Genomic DNA, 7,189 nt, shown 5'->3' with positions numbered 1-7,189 from the left:
ATGAATTCTTGAAGACGCTGGATTATCCTTTCCGAGCCTAATCGTTTCCGCGACTGATCACCGAGTGCAAGAGAAAGATTTCTGCAGCACGTACAGACAGCTTGCCCGCAATGTTTCCGAGTGCTACCATCTTGTATTTTCATTATAATTCATAATATACTAAAAGGGGAAAAATTTGATCATAAATCACATTTGCATCTCTCATCTCTATATAGACGATGAATGACTTGTCATCATCATCATCATCATCGTCGTCGTCGTCGTCGTCGTCGTCATCACCACCACCTTGTATGCAGTACTCAATATATCGGCGTTTTGTAATGCCTTCCAAAAATTCCCCTTTTCCCGTTTGCTATTTTTTTTTTCAAACTCCAAAATACAACAACTGGGACCTACAAGTGAAACTTATTTGAAATGCACAAAGTGGTGGCATTAAAACCACGTAGCCTTTGGAAGACAGACAAAACACATACGCACACACAATAGACAGTGATAGAACGATTAAAACCATTTGAACAACACGTTTCACAAACAGAATAAAAACAAGATACATGTACCTGGCAATAAGGAACGACAACATTCACATTTAAAAGTTTATGTATGCCTTGTTTCAAAGAACATGCTTATCGGGTGTGTTACTTTCACGCTGCGTCTATGTTTATAAGAGTTTACTAGGAAATTCATCATATGAGAAACTCTTTAATCAGGGTGATTTTAAATCTTGAATTTTAATCATGGATGGTGATGCAAAACTCCGTCTTTAAGGGCATCAACTTGATATGCAATAATGATGTAGAAGCGGATGGAAATATTCAAATGTTGACTGAAAAGGTTTTCTGCATAGACATTTAATACTATATACTTCTCACTTTAGTACGTAGTTTTACATTTTCCAAAATCCAGCATAGGGTCTACTCAATTATAACAGCATTATCATTATCCTTTTTATTAGAACGAATAAAGTTTGGAATTCCATGCAGATGTTCACTATAAAATGCTGTGTTTTTAAATATCTTTTGGGATTGTTGAGAGCTGTAAATTAACCATGATGCTTCCATTATCAACTTTGCTTTCTCTCGTAAACTGATGAATCCTAATGTAAGAACACAAAGTATAGCTCCTATCATATGATCACGTTGGCACTATTAATCATTGTTCTGTCTGCGCAACCATACGCGCGTAATCGTCACCACGTCTTGTCAACCAATGTTCGTCAATCGTTACGATATATGGCACCCACGGATCAGATGCAATCTTTCAGCAAGAAGATGGGGGGGGGGGGGGCAAACTCACTTATTTTTAGTGAGCAAATTGTGTTTGTGAATGATCTTATGCTCGAAGTATGTTGAAGCGACACGAAGTGTCACTGATGATCAACTTGAACCGTTTGCCTAATCCAATTTGTCGCCGTAGACAGTAGAACCGTTAAGTGATTATCGCCACTCGCCAGACCTTCTTACTCAGCTCTCGGCGAACCGTGCGATAAACCTCCGCTCGCACTTGGGCCACGTTGACCCCATCATATAGACCCATTCACATTAACATTATGAAACTATGGTCGTGTTAGGATTACCCTCCAGGATCATGCTAAGAATGTCTCGATTAGACATTTATGGTGTCAAATGTCGTATGTAAGTATATAGCCCCTAGTCGTAGGTGGATATGATGCTTTTATTGAGAGTCACATGAAGTAAATGAATCAGATCAATAAGTAATCTCGCGGGTGAGAAGCTTCCAGAACAAAAAAAGACAGATAAAAACTGAATAAGTAAATCGATAAACAAATACATATTACATAATGAATTTTGGCTGTTGATTCAAACACCCTGACAATTTGAGGTAGAACTGGTTACCTCTTTCTGTTTTGTGCTCGTTTTGTTCACTTTTTTTTTCATGTAGGAGATTGCAAATCTGTCTGGGAAAAATCTTCGATGCATTATATCAGCCGTTGTCGGAATACAGCCTTAAACCTCAAGGAATGGTTTCAGCAGTGAAAAATGAGAATCATTTTTGTATTTCCAGTCATTTTTTATGGATTATCCAAAGGTGTCCTTTCGCAGTTTTCCCGTGAGCAAAGAGTCTACTTTGATACGCGGAAAAGATACTTCCAGACCACAAATTCTTGTTCTTCGGCGATAGTTAAGCATTAGACCTTTGAGTGCGGTTTGCAATTCATGCCTGCTAAACCTGCAGCGAAAAGACTCTCTGGTAACACTTCTAAAAGGAGGTTTCGGCGGCATGACACGCATTAGAGACGGGTCAAACATCTCTTTGGCCCGCATCTGTTCTGAAATCGTCTTAAACTCTGAATTTAACTACTTTTGCAGTAACAACAATTCCGCCTTATCATGGCGGCTAGTGTAAAATGAGCGTTTGGCTGAAGACGTCTCAAAATTAAAGTTGTTCCTTCGGATTATGGCACTCTTATTGATGGAATGTGAAAGGGGACCCCATCTCCACTCTAAACTTAACACGCATTTGTTGTGACATACTGAGGAAATGGCGATTGGGGCTATCAAGACGCTGCACAGTTCACACTCAAGTTCAAGCTGTCCGAACGTGTCCACCGCCTCCACATACGGGGAAAAATAGATTGTGACTCATTGCATATGCGTCCACTTAATCACTGTCATGTTTCATGACTTACCGGCTCGGAGGATGACGAGGAGGTGCTGTAATTCTATATTTTATCTTTTATTCCATAACAGTGAGCGAGAGATGCAAATGATCATAAAACAGAACTCTATGAACACAAACAACTGAAAATAGCTTTGTTACTGAGAGCAAATGAGATTGTCATAATTTGATTTAATCACGTGAGACGCTTGAAGGATTTTTGTCAAAATGATACACAGGATAGTATGAAAATAATTTCGCTCTTAAAAATAGTCTTCAAAAGGATTCACGCAAATCACATAATTGTCTTGCGCATCTAATATCCATCCATTTCATTGATTTTTCTTTCACTTTCGACAGACAAAAACATAATCTGCGCTCATCAGCATGGCTGCAAAATAGTTCGTCTCCACTCATCCCAACTGGAATAAAGTGGTGTTTGTCGTAACGGTCTGAATGCATGTTGTACATTGCATCACATCTTCGAATCACTTCTCAGTTTCAAGCTCCCCACAGGATATTTATATCCAATTTCATACGCCACGGAGGAGAAGAGCATAATCATATACACACAAAAAAAGTAGCCCCCTCCCTCCCCCCCCCCCTCCAATCAAAATAGAGTAAATTTTTAACGAAATATATTTAGCGACATAATTTAGCATGGGTTTTCTTTCGGATTCTATACCACTGTGACTGTCCTGCTTTTCCGTCAACTCGGCTGTGTTTAGGTAACGAATAGTCTGGTATTTATAAAATTAGGTAATGGTTGCCGTCGTGCGTATTGACAGTCAAATGGCTTCCCAAAGACGCACGAAGCGCCCTAGCGAAGAACAAATTATGACAGTACATAAAATGAGCAGTACGAAATCGAAAATCATACTTGAAACAATTTAGTGCTATTACACGATACGATGTTATTAGACAAGACAGGATACCTTCAGAGCCAAATTAGGTCTACTGGCATCCACTTATCATTGAAGAGGATTGCAGCTCATGATTTTGGCCTCTGATAACCTAATTTCGCGTTAAAAGAAAAAGGACTGATACTGCTCTAGAAAATGGGACCAATGACTTACGTATGTTTCCGCTGAAATCTATCTGGACGACAGACACGAAGACACTCCGTGGCATGTAAGCAATCCGTGGATCATCTTACCACCACCGTATCGCAACCTTCCGCTGCCTGCCTGCTGCCTGCTGATTTTGTTGCAACAAGTGCATTCCCGGTACAATCTCATACGTTATGCTTAAGCTGTCATCGATAAATAAAGATAAATCAGATAGAAAAATTGATGGAAAATTCATCAAAATTGGACACTAAGATAAGACATCGCTGGATCTTCAAATTTGCACACCGTCTTTGAAATCGCGTGAATGTAAGAGGCGACTCTCTCTACATGGTAACACAAAGAAGTAATCTGACAATCATATCTTTGGACGATGATTTACACATTTCAATATCTTTTCTCTTTAAGACATCGTAGCTAGGTTATTACAATGTGCACACTGGTTTGATGTGAAGGATACACTTTTGTCTTGTTGAATCCAGATAAAAAAAGAAGGAAATTTAATGACGATTTGTGCACCATTCATTGGAAGACTTGCGACGTGATAGCCTCGTTATCTCGGCAAATTTGATGAGGTGGTGTATCTACGAGTAATATCATTGATTTGTGAAAACATGGGAAACTTTATGAAGTTTCAAAACTTTCTTATTCTTGGTTCCGATTCTAAAGAAACCTCTCGCCATTCTGTTCGTATGATTTAATCTGTCTTTAGAGCCAACTAAAAAAAAAAAAAAAATACGTACAATTGCACTTTTAGATCACAGCAACAGAATCTGTGTCTTCTCCATACAGGAGCAGGGAAACACTCCTATCACGATGTGTATGAATTGGGATAATGTCTCAAATTGTGCATGTGTGCATGAGAACACTGAGTAAGTGAGAAGTCTTGACCAAATTAATAATCAAGGGAATTAGTGATATATTGGGTCTAATGCATCACCTTTGTGTTTCTTATTTGGATCCAAATACACAGATTTAAAAAAAAAAATATGGAGAAAAGAAAAAGTCTCTCTGTTTAAAACAAACATCTAAATAATATGATTTAACATTATGGAAATAATGATGCTGTGTTTGATGCATACTTGTGTTCACATTTTTGGGCGCATAAAATATTCCCAATTCCATGTGTGAAACAAAATGCCGTATACATACCAGCATCAAATCTAGTTTGGTCTTTACAATGCATAGCTCACGTTGTAAAGAATAATGATTGTAATGTTCGCGGGGTGCTGATTTCCCGCCGTTACTGAGTCGCTGATTCGTCACCGCTGCAAAAGGCACACGCCTTGGCGGGCCAAGGAAATTGCTCGTTTGCTCTCGCCTATTGACCGCCTAGCTGCGATGACGGATGTTGAAACCAGTGTGAGATGAGTGGCGGCTATGACTAAGACATCTTCATTTCCAACAGCACTTAACGTTGTTTATTCTCAGTCTTGGTTTGGTTTGCACTCAGTACAGTCGTATGGCGTAGCAAGCTTCCCCTCACAAGTTCTCATCCCTAGTCCCCCCTCCCCGAGCCCGCGCTCGCGCACGCACACACACACACACACACACACACACACACACATACATCCCCCACACGTACACACTCACATAATCTGCTCTTTTTTCACGTATAAAACTATAGAAACTTTGGTAGCCCAAGACCCATTGCATTAACCAAGGCATCTAGTTATACCAAGGAGGTACCTCCTTACTCCTGGGTCGGCAGGGACATCGTGAAAAAATATCTCGTCAAGGGATGAATGCACGAGGTGCGACTCGAATCCAGAACTGCATGCAACTCTTTGTGATAATGAACCACAGAACCACTTATTACAATAAACTGTGTTATAACGATGATTTCATATTTTAGTTATGTCAGAAGTAGCAGTATAAACGTATAGTTGTCGTTCTTACTTTGTTTCAAACAATATGTTATTTCGATTCCATAATCCATTCTTGATTACAATTTAACATTCAGTTATTTTTTGCTAGCTGCGTGACATTTCAAACATATTACAAAATATTACAAATTAAATCTTGGGAATGTCATTGTGCCAAATATGTAATTATTATACACTACAAAAATAATACACAGTAATTGCATTCATGAATACTCATCCCCGCAGTAATTATTAAATAATGGAATCAATTACTGTATTGATAAAGGGTCAACAAAAAGCCTATACACACATACAAAAGCTGTACAAAATGTACATAATGTCTGTACATATTCCATAACTATAGAGAACATTACCCCTCCATCGCTCACCCGAATCACCTCATCAACATTTCCTACTCTAGGCACACCTCAGGCATACCTCACTCAAGCATAATTGTTGTATACTAGGGATAGTGACGATTGTGGCCGTAGTAGTAGAAGTAGCATAACATAGTGTGGTGATTATAATTTCAGACAATATTTTACAAGGACTGCTAGTTGTTTGCGCCAAAAACATAAAATTTTAATCATACAATACCATCATATGGACTGCTAACTGTTTGCGCCAACACAAAATTGTAATCATACAATACCATCGTCATTATCACCATCATTAACATTATTAGCATCTGAAATAACTTAGCTGTTTTGACGAAATGATTAAATGCTGCTGGTAGACATTGTAGAAAAGTACAGACTAAAAAAGGAAACAAAGCAAAACTTAAAATTTGATGAAACCTGGATAGAACACAGAATTTAGCTTAATCTCATATACGTCAATGTAGGTTTGCCAAAGCACACGCAAAACAGATTAAATATGTGTGATAATATATAATAATAAAGAAATGCATGGCTCGGCAATGCCACGCCCACTAGACACGCTAAACACTGGGGCAAAGTCAGTTCATTATGATTGGGCGTGGAGGCAGTTTGTCAATGGCCACGGATTCTCTGGCTAAAAGGGCAAAAGCTCTACACAATAAGATATAATGCATTATATCACAGCTCTGAATCAAAACAGATTAATTACTTTCCATTCCAAATCAGGACAGAAACAGGAATAAACGCATTTAAACAGATAAATTAGGTTTATCTATGAAATGAGATACTGTTTGTGAATTTCGAAATACAGTGTCCTGGATTGATAACCAACTCTATCCAGTGCTTTTGGCAAGAACAGGCAGCACTCGCGTTCCCAGATTGCTGAAATCCTGTGATGTCACGTCACATATTTATGTGAGCATCTCACAACAGGATTAAATGTTGTTCACGACAATCGTCTACTGAGTATAAATGTCTGATGGAAATGCTTATACAATGTATTATGGGGAGGGGGAAGGGTACAAGCTTCTGTGCATGATTTGGTTGAGCGAAATTCCCTTATTCAGTTAAATCATAAGGACACCACTATGGAACTAATAGGACCAGATGATTAACTGGTATGCACGCTTCAAAACATAAATGAATATGTATTGTTAAACGAACATAGTCTATGAACGAAAACTACGCATTAACATCCGAATATATAGGCATACATACATACATTAATAAGATAAAGAAAAAATAAAGATAATCAAATGTG

Source organism: Diadema setosum, chromosome 5, assembly GCF_964275005.1.
Source record: "Diadema setosum chromosome 5, eeDiaSeto1, whole genome shotgun sequence".
Lineage (NCBI taxonomy): Eukaryota > Metazoa > Echinodermata > Echinoidea > Diadematoida > Diadematidae > Diadema > Diadema setosum.
Note: the sequence above shows the minus strand (reverse complement) of the source record.